Source organism: Nipponia nippon, unplaced genomic scaffold (assembly GCF_047370975.1).
Source record: "Nipponia nippon isolate SJK-2023a ecotype South Korea unplaced genomic scaffold, ASM4737097v1 scaffold_1, whole genome shotgun sequence".
Classification (NCBI taxonomy): Eukaryota; Metazoa; Chordata; class Aves; order Pelecaniformes; family Threskiornithidae; genus Nipponia; species Nipponia nippon.
In genome coordinates this window covers 86,860,065-86,880,487 of record NW_028262290.1, presented here as the reverse complement: position 1 = coordinate 86,880,487, position 20,423 = coordinate 86,860,065, and the positions used below count along the sequence as shown (strand labels likewise).

Genomic DNA, 20,423 nt, shown 5'->3' with positions numbered 1-20,423 from the left:
AAAAAACATGTTTAGATACACTGCTGAGACCCTTATTGATAAGAAGAACTAGCAGAAGTTCAGAATTTTTTCTACAATCAATTTCTAAATTCTAAGAGAATTTTCATTTTGTATCTGAATTTTCCCCATCTCTCCCCCACCCCTAGAAAATGAAAAAACCCCAATAATAATGTAACCTCAGATCTTGGGGAAAAAAATCAAGATGTGCCCTGCCATGGCAGGACATCTCCCTGTCCTTCCCCACCAGACTCCTCCTGTTGAATGAAAGCTTCCTATAAGCAGTCATAGGTCTAATGATTCCAGCCACAATCAGGACAATGGAATTCTTGCAGGACAGTTAACTAGGTTTCACTGATTCTGCAAGTTCTTCATCTTTTGTCCTGTGGAAAAAATCACAAAATGGGGCTGCCCCAGAACTTGTCTGCCAAGCCAAAGCTCCTCATCTACCCATCAGATGGGACTTCAGTAGCCATTTATTGCAATGGGCATTTCCCTAAATAAAGTTTCATAGGAAAAATATCAAGTAGCTGATCTGTTTGAAAAAGTTGTTGGTGTGGGAAAAGCTCCTTACAGAGAGAACAGAGTTGAAAAAATGAGGCAATATTTTTGGAGAATTTGAAGAATTTGTTACAGAGAATTAGATTAACTGAATTTGATGTCTAAGGAAGTTAATTCTGCTCATTCTGCCACATGGAAACAAAGTGCCTATAGGTAACTGAGATTTGTACATAGAACAGTTGTAATTTCAAAACCTTTGTTCTTTAATTTTTTAGTTCAAATTACCCGAAGTTGGTCTGTGTTAGGAAGCTGGCTGACTATTTTGAATCATCTTGGTTATCTTTTGAATTATCCTGAAAGAAAGAACAAGCAAAAAACTGTATCCAGCCTCTCAGGGAAGTACAGACAATAAATGGAGTATTATGACCCTTTCTTTGAGTTGACTGTACCCAGACAGTTTCATATCCACATCAGTCTGGATGATCTGCTATGCTCAGTTAAAACAAATGTAATATCTTGTGCGTATCTCAGGTTAGTCTAGGAAAATATTTGTAACTACTCATGAATTCAGAAATGGAGTTCTATCTTTCAAATAATACTTTCCACATCTTAACTATTAAGACAATGAAAAGTACTCTTCAGTGGTGATCACTTTGGGAATTTAGTTTAGTTGTCATCCCATTTCTAAATTTGCGTTCTCTGATGCTCTGTCTCAGTGTCTCAACACTAGAATACTCTGTTAGGTAGGGACATACTGAGGAATAATAGTTATTGAGCAAAGGTTGAGAAGTTTAGATTATTGAGTTCATCTGTGAGACCCAAAGCTATACAACCCCAGGGCTCATTACTTCCTCTGTTCACTGAATTCTATGGCATACTCACATTTAAAGACTGATAGAAATTTTTGGGTTCTTCTTTACATTATAGCTTTTTTTCCAGGACGTTTTTCTTTGTTTTATACCATTGTGGGGTTTTTTTTGCATAATATACTAAAAATGCATTTAAGTTTTACTGGATATCTCATACAGACCATCAAAATGCAGACCCTGGCAGTATAACTTTACATTAAATGTAATCCGAAATAAATTTGAAATATCTTGGACAATGTTTTTAAGCAATCCATCATACTCCAAATAAACTAATTGTTTATACGGTGTTACAGAAATCAGCCATTTCAAATTATTTTGGCCAATTGTATAGAGCGATAGACAGGAAATAAAGAAATACAGTTCAGTAAAAAATTGTCTACTACAGAATCTTAAAACCCTAATTTTTTCCATAAGGCATTCTGGCAACATTTTGACAAGCACCTTTATTAATAAAATTTTTCTCATATGAGTCAATAGGTACACATTAGAGAAATGTAAATTTCAAGTAATTTTTTCTGTTTAGCCTGTTTCTTCTTTCATCCACAACAGTGTCCTTACTGTTATTAAACAAAAATTATCATCTTCTATTGTAAACAGAAAAGAGGCTCATTTAAAGCTTACTGATAATTTCTGGTTAAAATGTCTTTTTTACATTTTTTTTTAATGGATGTTCATATAGGAATCGAGTTTCTAATATTCTACCAATATCCTTATGTACTTCATCCTCAGCAAGTCAATATGGTTATATTAATATTGTTTTGGTTATATTAATATTGTTTTAGTTATATTAATATTGTTTTAGTTAAATATACCAATAATTCTACAGCTCTTTTGGAAACATTACCTCTAATCCCCAAATCATTTTTATTAACAAAAATATTTTGTGTGCAGTGTTTTGCCAGTGAGACAACAAACAGAGAAAGGAAAGACTAAAGAAACAGAGAAAAACCTCACAACTGTAAAAACCCTAATTGGGAAGAGCAAAGGTTCTTTTTCCTGGCATATGCTTTGTACTTCTTAGGAGTAGGTACCCACTTAAATTGGAATGACTGTCTCTAGATTGCTCATAGGTCAAGGATCCAAGACACAGATGACAAAAACACAGAAAATGAAACTCTTGTTCCCTTGTCCACCTCCCTGTCACCCACCCACATGAACAAAAAAATGAAAATGAAACATTTGTTTACACTGAAATATAGTTGATATTTTCAAGGGTCTCATAAATCAAAATATGAACTGTTTAAGGATATAGACATTTTTTATTTGTGCATGAAAAATTAGAAGAAAGTTTGGCTTTGGAATAACAGCTGTTTTGAGAATAACTTGGAAGATCTTTGAAAATTTTCATTTCCAAATAATGATCCCTCAGAAAATTTAACAGAAAGTCAAACATTTTTTGAGCAAGACCTTTTACATGAATAAAGGAAGAGCTGTTACTTTCATAATTCAGTAAATTACTTTTCTAATCTCCAACAAGTTTTCTTCACATGGTGACTATCAGAAAGACAAAACTGGTGGGAACAATCTCATCATCACTGGATCTTTTTTGTGTAAGATACTGATCTAACACAGATCAGGTTCATGGCTGATTCAGGAAATCACAAAGACAGATAATTTTCATGTGTGAGACCCAGTTTGTGTCTTGATATACATGCACAAGTGTTGTTCCTCGACAGGTAGGATGCACACATTTTGAAAATTTAATTCTCAAACTGTTTCCTGAATTAAAAAATTACACCTTACATAAAACAATTAACAAAATTTCAGTTTCATATTGATCAGAAATGTAGTATAACTTTCCACTCAATTGACAAATATGTGGCATCATACATTTTTAGTATCATGGTGTCAACATTAAACTATATTGTAAGAAAAGCCATACTCTCAAAAATCAGTGTGGTATATAATACAAAATGTATTTCAGATTGGCTTATCTTTTACCATATTTTATTCCTCTAAGTTTAGGAGTTAGGATACTAACACTGTGAATGTATGTAGTACATCTACAGAGGCTAATATTAATTTGTATCAAATAACCTCGATTTGCATAAAGGAAAATATGAATGAAAGTCTTTCAAAACACTTTACATATATAGTTCCTTAGTAAATACATGGCATGGTCCTGTAAGCACCTTAATCAGAAATAAAATTTATATATTGTAACTGTGAAGCAGAAACTTGTTTCTTATCTTAACCACTACAGATTCATGTTCTGAGCTTTCAGTCTTGCCAGTACACTTCGTTTAGGCAATGCAGAAACTCAAGTTGTGTTTCAGAGAATATTGTACTTTCCAACAATAGCTAAATACAAGAATTTGTTGATTTTATCTTCAGTGCTACATAGCCTTATAAACCTTGGTGAAATTAATAAAACAGCCTAGCAAATGAAAATAGTAGCATTTTTCACCTACTTTGTACTCACTGCGTACACATTTAAGCAATTTTAAAGGTACTGGGCTGTGAAGAATCTGCTTGTTAGTCTTTAAAATCAATATTTTTATCAATATAAATTAATCTGTAATAATCATTTCTGAGGATATGGAGGTCATCTCATCTACCCAAGATGTGTAAATACTTAATGTGTAATAGGAAGTAGTGAAGTATCTATAATTAAGGAAAAGGTCAACACTGTATGAAATCTAAATTCTCAGTCTCTGAAATGAGAGTTAAAGCACAGAAAACATAGTAAAAGTTTCAAGTCCAAGACATCATAACTGATTAATTTATGCTAGGTATTGAAGCGATTACCAGTGAGTTCAGAATAAGTAATTTCAGTAGTATATGAAGAGCACTCTTTGCATAGGCCTTAAAGTGGGCAAGGCCTAGATGCAGGTGTCTTCACTCATTGCAACATTATGACACTTCACTAGTATCCGGGGGAAATTTAGGAAAGAGATTTTCAATCAGTCAATAATGAGGTTTCATGTCTTTGTATTACAGTCAGTGTTTTTTAACACATTGACATCTGTGCTTGAAATATGTGCATGTAGCCAGTACTGATTAATCTGTGACTCTTGAGATTTAAACTGCCAACCTCAGAGTTGCCTTTTTACCCTGAAATCAACCTAAAATAAAAAAGAAGGGGGGGCAGCGGTGTGTATTTTCCTTAAAACTGAAAAAAATGCTCTGTATTTCATACTGCTGTAGGGAATAAAATAAAGCTTTGCATCACATGACAAATGATTTAATTTTGCAGATGAGAAAACCTCATGAACATCTTGATGAGAGAACAATGTGATAAAACTCTCTATGGCAAGCTCACAAAGTGGACCTACCAAGAAAATTTCTTCTGAACAACTTCCTTTTCAATTCCATTGAATCCTAATCTCTGTTGAAATTTACCCTGAAAAATATAGTCTTTCAAACAGAGACCGGCTTACTGTGACCTTCATGTAACATACACATAGTACAAACTATTTTATCTGTGGCTTTTAGCCTTGTGGCTTTAAAAAGAGACTGATTTTGTTGTTTAAGTTTCATCCATCTTTGGTGCATATAAAGTCCTCTCTTTGTCTACATGCACCTGACAGTGTCAATAAAAGGATTCTCAGACCCTTCCAATGAAACAGGCAAGCAGTGGAAATGGATGTATAAATTTCTAAGGACTGGCTTTGCATTTTATCTGATGACTACTTAACTTCAAATTAACAATCAGTCCCTGAAGTAAATCTCAGAAAACCCTAAGTAGCTTGATCACTGCAGTACAGGCATCTTCTCTTTGACTCAGTGATCTTTCTTTTCTACAATAGCACAGCTGCAACAAGAGGAACCAGACATCTGACAAGCCTTACTAAGACAATATCTTATGCAGTTAGACGTGCAGTTAGACATGCAGGTTGAAAAACTCCAGTGTAAAGGAAGTATTTAACCCAGATCTTACACTTCCTGGCAAAACCTAACCACCTAACCACCAGACCTACCAGACTAAGACGACATCAATATTGCCTTAAATCCTGTTTTTTAAGGGAACAAAATGACATTTCTCCTTCCTTGAAAGGTTACAGGATTCAAATCAATGCAAGTACCCAAACAGTAGAGCTTTCTAACTAGTGAACTTGCGTAGATGTTTCCTGACAGCTTCAGGGAAAGTTTCCTTTTCAAATATACTCCTTTTCAACATTTATAGCAAGGCAGACAACTTATAGTCTCTGTTATGTGCACAGAGACTAGGTACCATACTCACTGTTTCCACTTCCAAATTACCAAGTCTACTTGTAAGTAACCTGTACACAACTGGTGCAGAAGAGGGCATACGATTCAATCACAGGCTATTATCTGCTATATTGCTCTTTCTCTTATTGTGGGGGTTTTGTTTGATTAACATTCTGCAAAGACTAGAAAGTCAAGTTCTAGATGTGACATTCTTTTAATATATACCGTCACCATAAATCTACAAAAGCAGGTGTAATTACCATTTAGTAAAGACTCTTACTAAATATAAATGACTTTTCCACAATTTTTCCAGAGAATCAAAGAACAGTGTTTAAACTGAATTTATCACGTTTAGTTTTGTATGTCGATGGATATGCAGCTAGGCTCCTGAACTTCCTAAATACCTCCCTATGCCTTCCATTCATATGTAAAATCTGTAACTTGCATCAATTTTGAATCCAGGAGACTGAGGTCTGAGAATATTTCACCATTACAAAGGCAACCTCTGTTGTAGTCTATATGCCAGTATCCAAACCTGAAAAACATCTATGGCTCAATTTCTATGCAGAAATATCATCTAGTTGTGTGATTCATGGGAAAATCAATCCAGAGGCTAAACATATGTAAACAATCTAGTCTATCAATGCTACCAAACTACTAGTGCAACCTCATCAATAACGTACCTGCCAACATCGCTTCCAGAAATTTCTTTTACACTGTGCCAATAGATGTAAAACAAGACAGGCAAGATTTTTTTCTCCTTACTTAGGAGAAAAACACCATGAAGTGAAAAATGAAAAGGTTACCCACTTCCAAAATCTTCATTATATGAACAGACCCAAAGGTCTCTGATGATGAATGGCTCATTATTTGATCTCATTACCCTGGCATGTACATCCACAGAGTGACTGGAAACTGCGAAGTTGCTGCCCACAAGCTTTACAGAGTGTGTGCTGGAGATTAGTGTACTTTCAATACCTCTACATAGTTGAGGACCTGTAACACTGTAGTATGAAAAATAATTGAGTAAAAAACTCACAGAACTAATGCCTTGAAATGAGAGCAAAGAACCTTTGCTGTCAAAGGAGATCCTTTCCTTACTTAGCCAAAGTCACACTTAGTGGCTGGGCTCTGTGTGATGTACATACATATAAAACTGTGCATGTTCACTAGCTGAGAAGTGGTTAGTGCTATAAAAATTACCTGTCATGTAAACAGGCTCAGGACATAAACAACATGGTGGAAGTGCAAATTTAACATGTGTGAAGGTGTAAAGCAAGCTCAAGGCTGTATAGCATGTCCCAGAACACAGCCCAGTTGTAAACTTTCACATTTTGATTTCATAAGGTCAGTATATATTTAGGAATACATTTTAGCGCTCAGACTACTAAAAGCAAATACATTCATCCTTCGCTTCTGTTCTGAGATATTATATGAGGGCAATTCCTCCATCTTTTTTATTATTTTCTTTTTTTCCCCTTTTTTTTCTAAATGTCAAGGGATACTTTCTCATTTCTGTTCACTTCCGCACACAAAATTTACTCTTAAGCTTCTCCTGTGACCAGTTAACTCCTGTGATGTTTCTCAAACCAAATACACAGTACTACAAGACTCTTGTCCCTGTACATTGTCACTCCAGAACCTGCACCGAGAATCAGTCCCTCCTAAACTTACCCTTACATGTGTCAAAGGGATCCTTATACTTAGCCAAGCCTTATGGAAAAAAGAAAAAAAAAATATCTGTTCCTTCACATGAACAGTGGCACTCAAACTCATTGACATTAAGTGAATAATCAGTGGCATCAACATTATCAGGAAATAGTTTAAATATCTGAAAGAAACATAGTTCATTAAATCCTCATGTTATTAGGCTAAGAAAAATAGAAAAAGGATGTAGTTATTTCAAGATTGCAGATGCTTGCACACACACATTGTGTAAGTAGTACACAAAGAAGAAATAATACGCAAGATTCAGAAAAAGATAGTGGCAGCCACTGAATTTTCATATGGCAGCAAACATTTGCTGTTTAGCCCCACTTGAATTGTAGTAAAAGGCCCTAGTGGTAAATAACATTTTTTTCTATTTCTAGCAAAATGGCACCGATTTTCTGTGCGCACAGAAAATTGGTACGTCACAAATGTTGAATTAAATTTTCACTTACATAATGGTTTATTTTCTAGTGGTGTAAAAATTTGGTAATTATTGCTAAACATCTATTCATTAAATGAAAAATGCTTTTTCATTATAGGCTAAAAATGAAAAAAATATATATGCCATTAGCTTCACTTTAGAGTTACCAAGCTCTTTATTAACAAATGGCCTTACAACAGCAAAACAAAATAATCCCTGACACAGTGCCATTGCATCCCACTTTTGAGTCACAGTCCGTGGCAGAACCGCAGAACGAGGCACCCTGGCTGTACTGAAACAAAGCTATTTCTACACGTCTCTGTTTCCACAGCTCATTCAGAGTGCTGCCTTGTCTTTTCTTATCCCAATCACTCTGCCCATGCTTTGAAGACTGGAACGCTATCAGATTTGACATTGCTGCAGGCCCCTTAACAGAGCAGAACATCAGCAAGAAAATGATTGTGTACATTCTATGAATTGAATATATTCCTACAGGCTCAGTTCTGAAGTGAAATTATCATGTTTAACTCACTCTCTCCACCAACTAAAACGTAAGAGCCATTTTGAATAGTTGGAGGGCTAGCTGAGAGCTCCACTTGGAAAGCACCAGAGTACGTGTGCATACTCAAAAATGTGTCAGGATTACTAACAATATAAACTTAAGTTTTAATAATGGAAATACAGTGTGCAGAAAAGAGGCCAGTGCTTGGTTTCATGGGAGAAAAGTCACAAATATTATCAACTTGTATAGCAGTTCACTTGAACCTATGAAGATGCATTTTTTTCCTTCTTTCAACAGAGAAAGTAGTCCAGAGTACATACATCTAAAAGATCAGCTATCACTGGACCTCTTTTACCAGCATGTCCATCCCTTTCTTATCACAAAAGAATAGTCAGGAACAACTTTATCTGCCTCAGCTTTGTCTACTACTCATTCTCTGCCCCTTTTTGCTTTAAGTGGCACAACAGAATTATTACTCATTTCTTCAGCAAGTTTTGTTGGCAGTGCATAACCCACAACATGTATGTCTTGCAAAACATTAGTGAATTTCCTTTGAGGTTCTCTGAAGAAAAGGGTGGTGATATTCCCCCCATTTTACTGAATGGCATCTGAGAGTGGACCTACTAAAACCCAGAGATATGTGATGTACAGACTGTTGCAGGAAAAAGACTCTAAACTTTGGGAATTTTACTTTAATTGCTGCCAGTTAACACAAAACTTTTGATCATCTGTTCAGATATGAAAAAAAAAAAAATCAAGCTCTTAAATGAACTGGTAGGGCAATGCCTTTTCTACCCCTTCCCCAGGTTCAGCTTCAGGCAAGCACCTCTCCTCCCTGCTTCTGAGTCTCAGCATCACTTCACTTTTGCTGTGCATTACACTCAGTCCCTCCCAGCAACTTCAGCGACGTAGTGGGCAGTGCAGGGGGCTGGGGTCCTGGGTGTAATGGCTTCTGTGTGCCGCTCCTTGCCTCTCACTCCTTTTCCTGTGTTGCAGCATGGGTAGTCCATGGCTGCAGTCCCTCCAGGGTGCCCCTGCCACATGATGTACTGCCCATAGGCCCGAGTCCCTAGTGCAGCACCTCCTCTGTTATGGAGCACCTCCTCCCAGAGCATGCCACCAGCCACCTCCCCAGCAATGTCCTCTTCTGCCTCTTCTCCGTCTCCTCTCACCCTCCTAAATGCCGCTCTCTCTCAAACGGGCCTGCGCAGAGGTGCCACACGCCCTGGCTGCAGCTTTGGCAGGCAGTGCTTGAGCCAGCTGGAACCGGCTGTGACTGGCTGGGGGCAGCTCCTGGCCCCCTGTGACCCCAGGTGCGATGCTGCCAGCCAGACCCAGCACACATGGGCACCTGGAGACCCATTTTTCCAGGTACTTTGTGCAATGCCGGAATCTGTGCTAGAAGACTGACTAGATCATCACTGAAATGCGGACTAAGACAACACACAAATTTTAAATCTAAGTATTACAGCTCCACATTTATAGGCAGGAAAACCTCAGTCACAGAGCACAGCTCCCAAAGTCATGGATAATCGTATAAAGTTTTTATTCACATCAGAGTCTCAGAAAACTTTCTGAAAAATACATTTCCTCAAAATAAAATACCCATTGCAGAAAACATCTGTCATCTGAGTTGAAGCACTATAGCATTGTAAGGAGTCATAAAACCCATAAAAATGAATTGCAACAAAAATAACTGCTTTAAAATAATCTAATGTGTATGACTTAATTTTGGAGAAATTCCCTTGCCATTGATTGTGAGGTGTTTGTATGCTATAGTGGTGTAAGAGTAGCATGAAAACAGAAGAGTACAAAAAATTACAGCAGGCAACTCGAAAGGATTATAAAATACTATATTTTTCCCTTTTTCTGTCCTGTAATAATCTTACTTAAATTCAGAATTTCTGGAAATTCGAGAGTCCAGCAAAAAATTAGGCATTTGTTCTTCATCTAGACTAAGAAGTTAAAATCAGTCTTTCCTTACTAACCTTCACACTTTCTGGCAGTCCTGATCCAGGAAACAGCAATTAGGTTTTCTTTTGCTTTACTGTTTTTTACCCTTTTGTTTGTGTAACAGGGGAATTGGGGTCGGCTGAGTACAAAAAGAGAACGACACCATTTAGTGATATATGATGTCTTTTTTTTTAATTACTAGCCAGGATGGCTGGAGTGGTGGAAAGCCATGTCTCATCTGTGACACCTGCACACCCCCCAGTCCCACTGGCACAAGACACCAATGGCCTAGGGAACCACATAGCCCCAGCCCAGTGTCCTTGATTCCCTCCATACATACAGCAAATTAGGGGGTTTCACTTTTTCTTTTTTTCTTTGCATCACCTTCTGGTTTCCGACCCCTAGTCCGTTACAAGGTTGTGAAGATTCTAGCAGTTATGTGGCAAGACTTGTCTACTACTTCTTTGCCCTTCCAGCCCAGAACAGGTTAAACTAGTCTGCTAGAGCTGGGCAGATGCCATCAAGAGCAAAACGCTTTCACGTCAACTTTTCCCTGTGACAGCTTGTGTACCAATTTCTTCCCAAATCATAAAATCAAATAGGACAACTACTGGCGATGTTTCATCACCTTTTGTGATAATAATCGCATTAGAGTACACACCTGAATTTAGTATCCAGATGAAAGATTAAGCTGCAGTTAAACTAAGTTTTCTTGATAAACAGTTGGAAACATTGACTGATATCAAATATGGAAGTGTTTGCACAACTAAGCAGGAAGCAGAAAATAGTAAGAATAGTAAGATTGACTATGACTTTATAAACCCAGGGAACAGGAACTAATAAATTGAACGTATGCTGCTCTGCAAATAATTATTTATAAGAAAAATATCTTGCAACATTATAGTATGTTTACTAAAACAGCAAATATACAATAGCAAAAGTATGTAAAAAATAAGAAAATTATCACAGATTTACAAATTAAGTTCCAAAATAAGTCTTTTCTTGTAGCTATACAATTTAACTCTGAAGTGTGCAGATGTAGTAACAAACTACTGTGAAGTTCCATGCTGTAGTATCTCAGCTGAGTAACACATAAAAACCCCCTGTTGCAAGGGCAGATGCATCTCCTATACCTTGTCACTTCACTGTTGTCACAGTGAGGCACACAAAATTACTGTGGATGAGTTGATTCATGGTAACCAGTTACTTTCTGGTTACATGCTGTGTTTGAGTCCTTAGTTGTCTGGGAAATTAAGGCTGAATCTGCCATTTTTCTCTGTCCAGTTAAGTAAGATTACAATAAAAGGTTTAATTAGAAAAATGTTGTTTATTTTTCAGTGAACAGAATAGCAAAATAATACAAATGTCAATCATATGACCCTTTGTTCATTATTTAGAATGTACTAAACAGAATCTACATAAGAGATTTATTCAAAATATTGTGTGTATGCCATACTCGCATAGCATTCTACTCTTAAAATATAATAGCAAAAGAGTAAAAATAAAGAACTTTGTATCAATGCAAATTTTCAGCTGCCGTAATCATCTGCCACAGTTCTTTATTCAATTTTTTCTTCTAAAATTTCTCCCCATAACAATACCTTCCTCAAACATAAAATCATCTGAAATTATATTACAGCAAATTTCAGCTCTTAATAGGTATCATAAAAAAGGCAGCAATTTCCATAGCATTTCGCTGAGGTTAAAATATGAGATCTCATTCAGAGTTTGCAAAAGTCCACCAAAAATACGTCTGAGACTTCATCAGAGGGTGTACCGTGGTTCCAGACTATGGATCCTGGAACAATGTCAAGTAAGAGGCAGAAGCTAACAATAAATCTTGTAACAATAAATCAGTATTGCTTAGCAGAGAAATAACTCTGAAAAAACTTCAGTTATCACTTGGAACTGGCAAATAATTGTCTGCAGACTGTCTGCTCATTTACTGCTAGTACCAATGAGGCTGATGTACTGCATTTAGAATTTATTGACCGCTAAGAGGAGGATTCAGTTTCTTACTTCCTTGCTTAATGCACTGAAGATGCATACATCACAATTTGTATTACATTCTTTCAAAGTACAAGTATTTCCAATATATCAGAGATCCAACATGGTGATTTGAGGCTTGCTCATGTCTTCTTGGGATGAAATCTTTGTTTCTGAGCTCCCAAATTTGACATACGGACTGAATGAAATGGATAGTCACTCATTTCCAAGTTCTCTCTGTTAAGCCAACTATGCCATATGGTAGTGTTCACAATATAATAAGCAATTCTAGGTCAATGCATGTTAATAAGAACTGCAGCCTCCTTGCAAAGGTTAGCTTTTCTGTCTCCAACACTGATTCTAGTATTGTTTTCTCCACTTTTTGAATGAATAATTCAACAGAGAGAAAAGCATATGAAAGAGCAAGCACAGATGCAGATTTATGCATTCTCTAACCATAGTGCTTTTTAAGTATACATGCCAACTATCATTGGTCTTGTGGCTTCTGGCAGACAAGAAATTGCATGCACAGCATTGACTGAGCAAACAAAAGCACCATACCTTCCTCATTACAAGGAATCAACCCATTTCAGAAAAGGAGGATCAAAACACAGAGCTTTAGACTTCACTAAGAAATGTTCAGTGTGCTGGAAATGTTTCCACTACATAGCTAGGAAAGTAGTCAATGATTTCTTAAAACATATTTTTCTTGAAAGTTATTTGATTCCATCCTATGTAGGTTAAAAATGAATAAATTTATCCTATCCAGGGAGACACTTATGTTGGACACTTCTTGGAAGCATTCTGCCAAGCTGGTTGCAAGGAAATGAAGGAAAAACACTTTCCATTTTATGCCTTCTAAAAGTAGTACAAGGAACGACATGGCACACGCAGAGTCCAAAGAACATGTACAGCAAGGGTAGGATTCAAACAAATGCATATTTGAAAAAAAGAAAAAAGCTTTGAATTTCATATACTTTGCTTTCTATTTTTTACATAGGATACATTTCAATTAACAGACGTGTTTGGAAAATCCATTTAATTGGGAGGTCTCCAAGAGAACGAACTGAACTTCATGATAGTGAATGTCAGTAAATTTTTATCTGGGGCAAATTTAACATAAATGTTGCTTAAGAGAACTGCACTTGCCCTGGCACAAGTGATTAAGGGGTCCTTAATTTGGTGTGGAATGGAAGTGAAACTCTTGTTTGGAATGGAAGTGAAATCTGATCTAATGACAAAGTTCCCAAATTAAAAAGGGAGGGGAAACAAAGGAATACAGAAGAAAAGCAAAATCCATTTATTTCCATATATTCCTTCCAGAAAAAAATCACACATCTTTTCAGAACCTGGAAATAAACATCAACAAACAAAACACAACCCCCTTTTTTAACTTTAAAACAATTCCGGTATCATATACTGAGGTGAGATGCCTTTTAATTTGGAAATAGCATAGGTAGTCCAGTCAGGGAGATTAAAGTAAGCTGTAAAACTATCATTTTTAAAAAGACAGTTGAAACACTACAATACAACAAAGAGAGGAGGTCTATGAGCAAAATGCAGACAAAATTTTAATAGAGTTATGCTCCTAATATATGAAGGAGTCCTTGGCTCCTGTGGGGAAAAAAAAAAAAAAAACAAACAAATTTCTCCACAGGACAGATAGTTTCAAGCTTTATTGAATGAGTCCAGTTAACAGAGGGAGGAAAAAATCTTTGACACCATTTAGAGTGCTTTCTTCTTTTTCTATTATTTGAAAAAAAGAGAATCTTAATCCTTACAAACTTTGCCTAGCTTTGGAGTAACCTCACTGATCTCGATTAAAGTGTGTTAACAGGAAAACCCATCTAAAAGAGCAGGCCCATCTTTTTCACACAATCTGATGTAGAAGTTATATTCCTACTTTAGATACTAATAAATTCACAGTGTAATATCACACACCCCACAAGTCAGAAAATGCCTTCCACCCACCAAGACTTAATAAAATAAACCTAAACCAGATTGTCCCGATCCAATATCGGGGGAGTTTTCAATACAATCCCAAGGACAAGATTAAGACACTGGAATCGGTCAGATCTCGTACAACCTTTCACTTTTATTTGAGGGGAGAAGAGAATGGAGGGAGGAGGGAGGGCAAGGGAGGAGAGGAAAAGAATAGGAGGGAGAGAGAGAAGGAGGAGTTTATCACCACCACTTCGAGTCCGATGATCTTCCACGGGGTCTTCAGTGGCCTCAGGCTTCGTCGGGGACCAAAGCGGGGGCGGGGGGGGGGCCTTGAGGGTGGAGGAACAGAAGGAGTGGTCTCGCATGCCGCCGCCACCCCCGCCGAGGGACACGTGTGCTCCTTCTATAGGTGCTCTCACGCATGCGCAGACCACAAATGTGTACGTGCAGTTCGCCACGGACGTGCTGCCCCCGCCTCTGCTCTTTTCGCGCCTTTAGTCCCCGCCTCAGCTCTTTTCGCACCTTTAGTCCCTGCGCAGGTGCACGAGGTTGTTTTTCTCGAAACTGTGGAGAAGAGGGTCTTTTCGAAGCGCGACGCTGGATGGCGCTATAGCGGCAATGTCGAGACAAAACCACATTTTTCTATCGGTCCTTTACACCACCCGGTGGCTTGACATTGCAGCTTGGTGACATAAGGGAGAGAGAAAGAGAGAGGAAAAAAAAGGGAGAAAGGAAGAAAACGGGGAGTTGAGGGAGTTGGGCATAAGGGTGGAGGAAAATTGTGAGAAGGAAGAAGGGAACGACATTGTTTCGGGTGAAGGAATACCTTAACATAGATTAACTGAGGTATTGCTCAATGCAAGCTCATTCTCGAACGACTTTAACAATTCTTCAACTTTGAAGGGTAAACATTAGAAATGGGGTTAACAGTAACTGGCAATATGCAATTTCTTCCTTCAGGAGGAATTGGGAACAGGTTTAAATGATTGGTACTGAGGTTGGTTGTGGCTAATGGATGGTACGGATTTTTGATACACCATCACGTGGAGCACTAGGAACAAACTGCATATTTGACACATGTTGAATTAATTGAATAAAACATGGAATTATGCAGGGTAGGAACAGTAAGGTGGCAGTTGCACACAGCAAATACAATATTAATTGTTTGACCCATGGTGCCCCTGGTAACCAGGGCCACAAATCGCCGTTCCAACCACTCCGGGTTTGAACAGGGATGTGGGCTATTTTCCTGATATCTTGGGTCAATTGGAGAACTGCTTCTCCCACATCATCTATTTCTAGGCAGCAGTTAAAGATATTTAGTTTTCCACACACCCCTCCCTCCTCAGCCAATAATCTAAAACCATACGGTGTTGAAGGATTGCCGTATGCATTTGTTGAGATTGTTGAGTTAATAGGTCTATGGTGTCAGCGGTTTTGTTGGTGATAATTTCTAGGGCTGCTCGTAGTCTGATTATTCGATTTAGATTATAGATTGGTTCTCTTGCCCCTGCAATGGGCTCGTTAGGATTCCAGGTTGCTGGCCCATAGTGTTCAATTATTCGCTCGGAGGGCCATTCGTCATTTCCCCATTTTTGTGTCCCACCTAAATTTACCTTGGTAGACCGCATCTTACGGGCAATACTTCTATCCCCGAGGTTATCATACACTTTTACGCCTAGTTGGGGTCCACCAGTTTCCGGCAAGAGGAAAAATAGGGGCCTTATGATCCCTATATAACAAACTCCCGACCACCCCGCAGGTAAGAATTTATATGCCGTATTCCCACAGATCCAATAATGCCCTTTTTTGGCTTTATTTCCCTGAGCGAATGGCCCATCTTTCCCCGGTGGAAATTAAAAATAAGTTGTGTCTTTGTCACCCAGAGGGCTGAAAAAGGTGGTTGCCCCATCCCTTATTCGGCCGGTACAAGCCCCATGAGTAGTGAACATTCAAGATTTACTTTTTGCAAAGAAAATTAAATTACATTTTCTAAGCAAGTACAACATTTCATGTTACTTGGCTATTAAGTTTTCCCTGTAAATACAGGACTATTTAATGACGAAAATAGAGGAAAATCAAAAAAGTAAGAATTATATATATAGTAAATCATAGGTTGAAATTCTTGAAATGTCTAACATAAATAGGTATCATTGGAAAGTTATTGGGTGTTTTTTCTTAAATAAGCACACACACATATATATGCTTAAACATGCACCAGATAATCAGATGTCTTTGTACTATTGCATAAAGACTGTAGTGCACTGAAACATCTAATATTTAGCCTGTTTGCCATAAATATTAAATCTTGATTTATTCATAGAGCTGCAATGAAGTACAAACATGTATGCACACATATGTACCACCAATTATAAAAACTGATATACACAGTGGAATATTCTAATGGGTTGGTGTCCCTGAGTTAAAATGATCCAAAGTAGCAGGTGCATCGTGGTCATATCGCCACCCTTAAAAAACAGAAATAGGAACAAACTCGCTCCTTGGGTTAGAAGGAGGGAATAATCCATTTGGTGGGGATTTTGTGGCTTCTCCCACTGGTATCTTTCGCTTTCCATGTATATTTGTTTAGGGGGCTATCTAACATGAGAGGCACAGCTCCCACAGTGGGAAGCTTGACCAGAACCAGCTGCCCAGGGGAGTAAGATGATGCACTGGGGGAATTAGAGTTTTGAGAGACGGGTACCATGGTTGGGGCTTGTGGACAAAATGCTGCAATTTTCGGGCACCCGTTTGTACCCCAACGATTATCGACATTGGCCACTGCCTCCTCCACCCACTCAGCCCATCCTGGTTGGTGGGGTTTAGTAGGTCTCCTTTATTATTGCAGGTGAGTTGTCTGATAAACATCCACCCTCCGCCTCCCTCCTCACCCTGAGGGGGCGGAGGTTTTAGTTTCCCGTCACTCTTTTCATCCTTCTTAAACCCTTCCTCCCTGTCCAATGCCAGCACAGAAGGCGGGTTCGGTTTAGGAGGGGGTCCTTGCCCGGACCACCTCTGCACCAGGAGCTTTAACTTTTTGGTGAGGAGCCCATCCATTAGGTCTCGGGGCACACCTTTTTGCAGTCCCATTTGCCATAATCCTTGTCGGATCGGGGGTTTCTCCCTTTTTGTTAGGTCGGGGCTTCCCCCCGAAAAAGCCAGCGATTTATTTGCTGGCCTCGCTGCCTGCACAGCCCTAGTTTCTACCTTTTGTTAAGTCCTGCCTACTGGCCCATATTTCCTCCTGTAGTTTATTAGTTCCTGAGCTATCTCCCCCCAGGTCCACACCTTCCTCCCCCACTGCTGCTGTTCGGGGGTTACCGTTCCCTCCAGAGCAGCTGCGATTTGCTCTTCGTGAGGCACATTTTGAATTCTCCCCTGTAACTGGATCCCGATAGGTTTTAGCGAGTTGGGGAGTCCTCTTATTAGCGGCGTCAGCCGCTCGGGGTCTACCGGTAGTAACATCGGAGAGCTTAGATTTGGTTTAAGTTCCCGGTCATACATCATTTGCAGGCATGCCACCTTTTGTACGTTTTCTAGTAGTTGATCAACCAAACCAGTTATAGCTAGGGGATCCCCCCTCTCTAATGGGTTCAGCCCCCCCGCCCAATATGCAGCCCTCTGGGTCAGAGACCATGGGGCTCGGTGATCGCCTGTTGTGAGGAAGACGCCGGGGCCCCAATACCCCTCTGCTTCCTTTTCCGATAGCATGATCCCATCTGAGGGAGCCGCGATGAACTACTGGCTGGACTGGGCAAAATCCATGAACGTAACGGATGCGTGTCTGTATAAGTCTTACCATATATCGACTACTTTACACACAGCTTCCCCAGCAAGATCCAGAACTACTGGAGCTAAGGGAGGGGGAAATGTAGTAAAGATAAGGGCTGGCGACTGGAAGATCACGTGCTGTACGGAAAGAGTTAAGGGTCGACCCTCCCTTGTCTCCGCCCCTTATAACATGACACGCCTACTGCTGGGGGTATAAAGCCCGGGTCGGCTGGAGATCTGGCGGGATAACCTTGATATGTAGTGTTTGCTACACCATCCCCCCCCCGACAGGGATACCCTCCACACATATTCAGTTTCGGACTCCCTTGCCATCCTAGAAAATTCCTTTTGGAGTTTAGCCAATCCGGTGGCAGTAAAAGGGATTTCTTTGGTTACAACCTGGGGACAGTTGTCGCTATTGTCCTCATATATGTATTCTGTCTTTACCAGCGGGCACATATGGGGGGGGGGGGTTATCCACAGTCTCCCTTAATCGCTTTAAATCTTTCTGGGGATAAATTTGGCGTACCCCTTTCTCCTCCAGGATTACCTCTGCCTCAGCGAGAGTGTCTGCCTCCCTCAGGAGCTGAACCCTCAGCTCCTCCTTCAAAATCATATTCTGGTGCTTCTCCTCCTCTAGTGCCCGTTTGGTCTCTAGCAATTGCTCTCGCAGCGGTGTTATCGTTGCTTGCAATGAGGCGGCCACAGCCTCCGATTGGCAGGGCGCTCATTTCCTGTCCTCCACCGCCGCTGCCAGACACGCTCCTAGCACAGCGCAAATGATGGCTTTCCCTTTCCCCTTCTTCACTCTAGCTTCTTTATGCAAAACCACTATTCAGTCCATAACACTTTGCAGTTGGAACCAGTGGTCCCGTGCCCAATCTTGTCCCGGGGCTGAGGGGCGAGAGCGGTATGTTTCTAAAAACTCATGTAATTTCTCCGTCTCTTCACAAGAATCGCCTGCCTTTTGGGCGGCCATGTCCTACAAAGGGGAGTTCGTCCCGGGAGGGTCAAACCTTAGAAAAACCAAGTTTCCCCTATACACTCCCAGGAGGCCAAAACAGAAACTAATACCAAAAAGGTTCCTACAAAGGGGGGGTGTTGTCCTGAGAGGGTCACACTTCAGTATCCAAGTTCCCCCTATACACTCCCAGGAGGCCAAACAGTACACGACTACAAGACAGAGCAGAGCCTACAAAGGGGATACCATCCGCAGGGGATCACACCATAAAATTCAACTTTCCCCTATACTCCCTCAGGAGGCCAAATCACAAACTAAGACGCGAGTTTCAGTGCAAAGGTCTCAACACCCACTCCTTCCTTGCACTTCGTTCGTCTCCGGCTGCTTCCCTCATGGGAGAGCAGAACCGCGGATAGGAACTCCGCACTCGCTTCCTACTTATTTGTACGTCTCGCTCACACACAATCGCTCAGCACACCATAAGGTTGTATGACACTCTCGTCTCAAGGGCTCCTGTCTGTGACGCCAATTAAATGTCCCGATCCAATGTCGGGGGAGGTTTCGATACAATCCCAAGGACAAGATTAAGACACTGGAATCGGTCAGATGTCATACAACCTTTCACTTTTATTTGAGGGGAAAAGAGAATGGAGGGAGGAGGGAGGGCAAGGGAGGAGAGGAAAAGAATAGGAGAGAGAGAGAGAAGGAGGAGTTTATCACCACCACTTCGAGTCCGATGATCTTCCACTGGGTCTTCGGTGGCCTCAGGCTTCGTCGGGGACTGGAGGGGGGGTGGAGGCACAGAAAGAGCGGTCACGCGCGCTGCCATCGCCCCCGCCGCGGGGCACGTGTGCTTCTTCTATAGGTGCTCTCACACATGCACAGACCACAAACGTGTACGTGCGGTTCCCCACGGACGTGCTGCCCCCGCCTCTGCTCTTTTCGCGCCTTTAGCCCCTGCGCAGGCGCACGAGGTTGTTTTTCTCGAAACTGTGGAGAAGAGGGTCTTTTCGAAGCGCGACGCTGGATGGCGCTATAGCGGCAATGTCGAGACAAAACCACATTTTTCTATCGATCCTTTACACAGATGAAAGACTAAAGCCCCAGCGTGCCACAGGAAGAAACAAGGAGCAGTCAAGGACGTAGCCAGTGCCCTAGGAAGAGAGCAAAAAACTCCACCTACTAGCAACATTTGAGAAAAGAGGAAGAAGCAGAATGAATTGTGCTGTGCACTTCAACAGCATATTTCTACCAGACACTGGAGCGATTTCTCAGTTCCAGTCAGCACTCACCACAGTGCACTGTTTATCCCATCTTGAGTTAGTAAATATTGAACTCTTCTGAAGAAAAAAGAAAGAAAGAAAGAAAAAAACAAATAAACCCCCCCTGCCCCCGCCCGAAAAGCGAGATTGTATACATGCAATAGCAAACATTGTATATATAGCAAAATTGTAGATATAAAAAGGAATGGACACCTGACCCCAGCTGGAATAAATTACAGTGACACAAACATTGATACAGGCAAGTTTCCTTGCAACTACTCATAGATATCCTCAGATATGCTGATGAGATAACAACTTAGTTACCTCTTAGTTACCTCTTAGTTATCTGCGACATTGACAATTACCTTCTACCTGTCAACTATCTGTGGTTTAG

At 40.0% G+C, this 20,423-nt stretch overlaps 1 pseudogene; it reads right to left on the bottom strand.

Moving 5' to 3' along the window:
• Window positions 1-16,633: 16,633 nt before the first annotated feature.
• On the bottom strand, window positions 16,634-18,785 carry LOC148057450 (uncharacterized; annotated as a pseudogene).
• Between the last annotated feature and the right edge of the window lie 1,638 nt (window positions 18,786-20,423).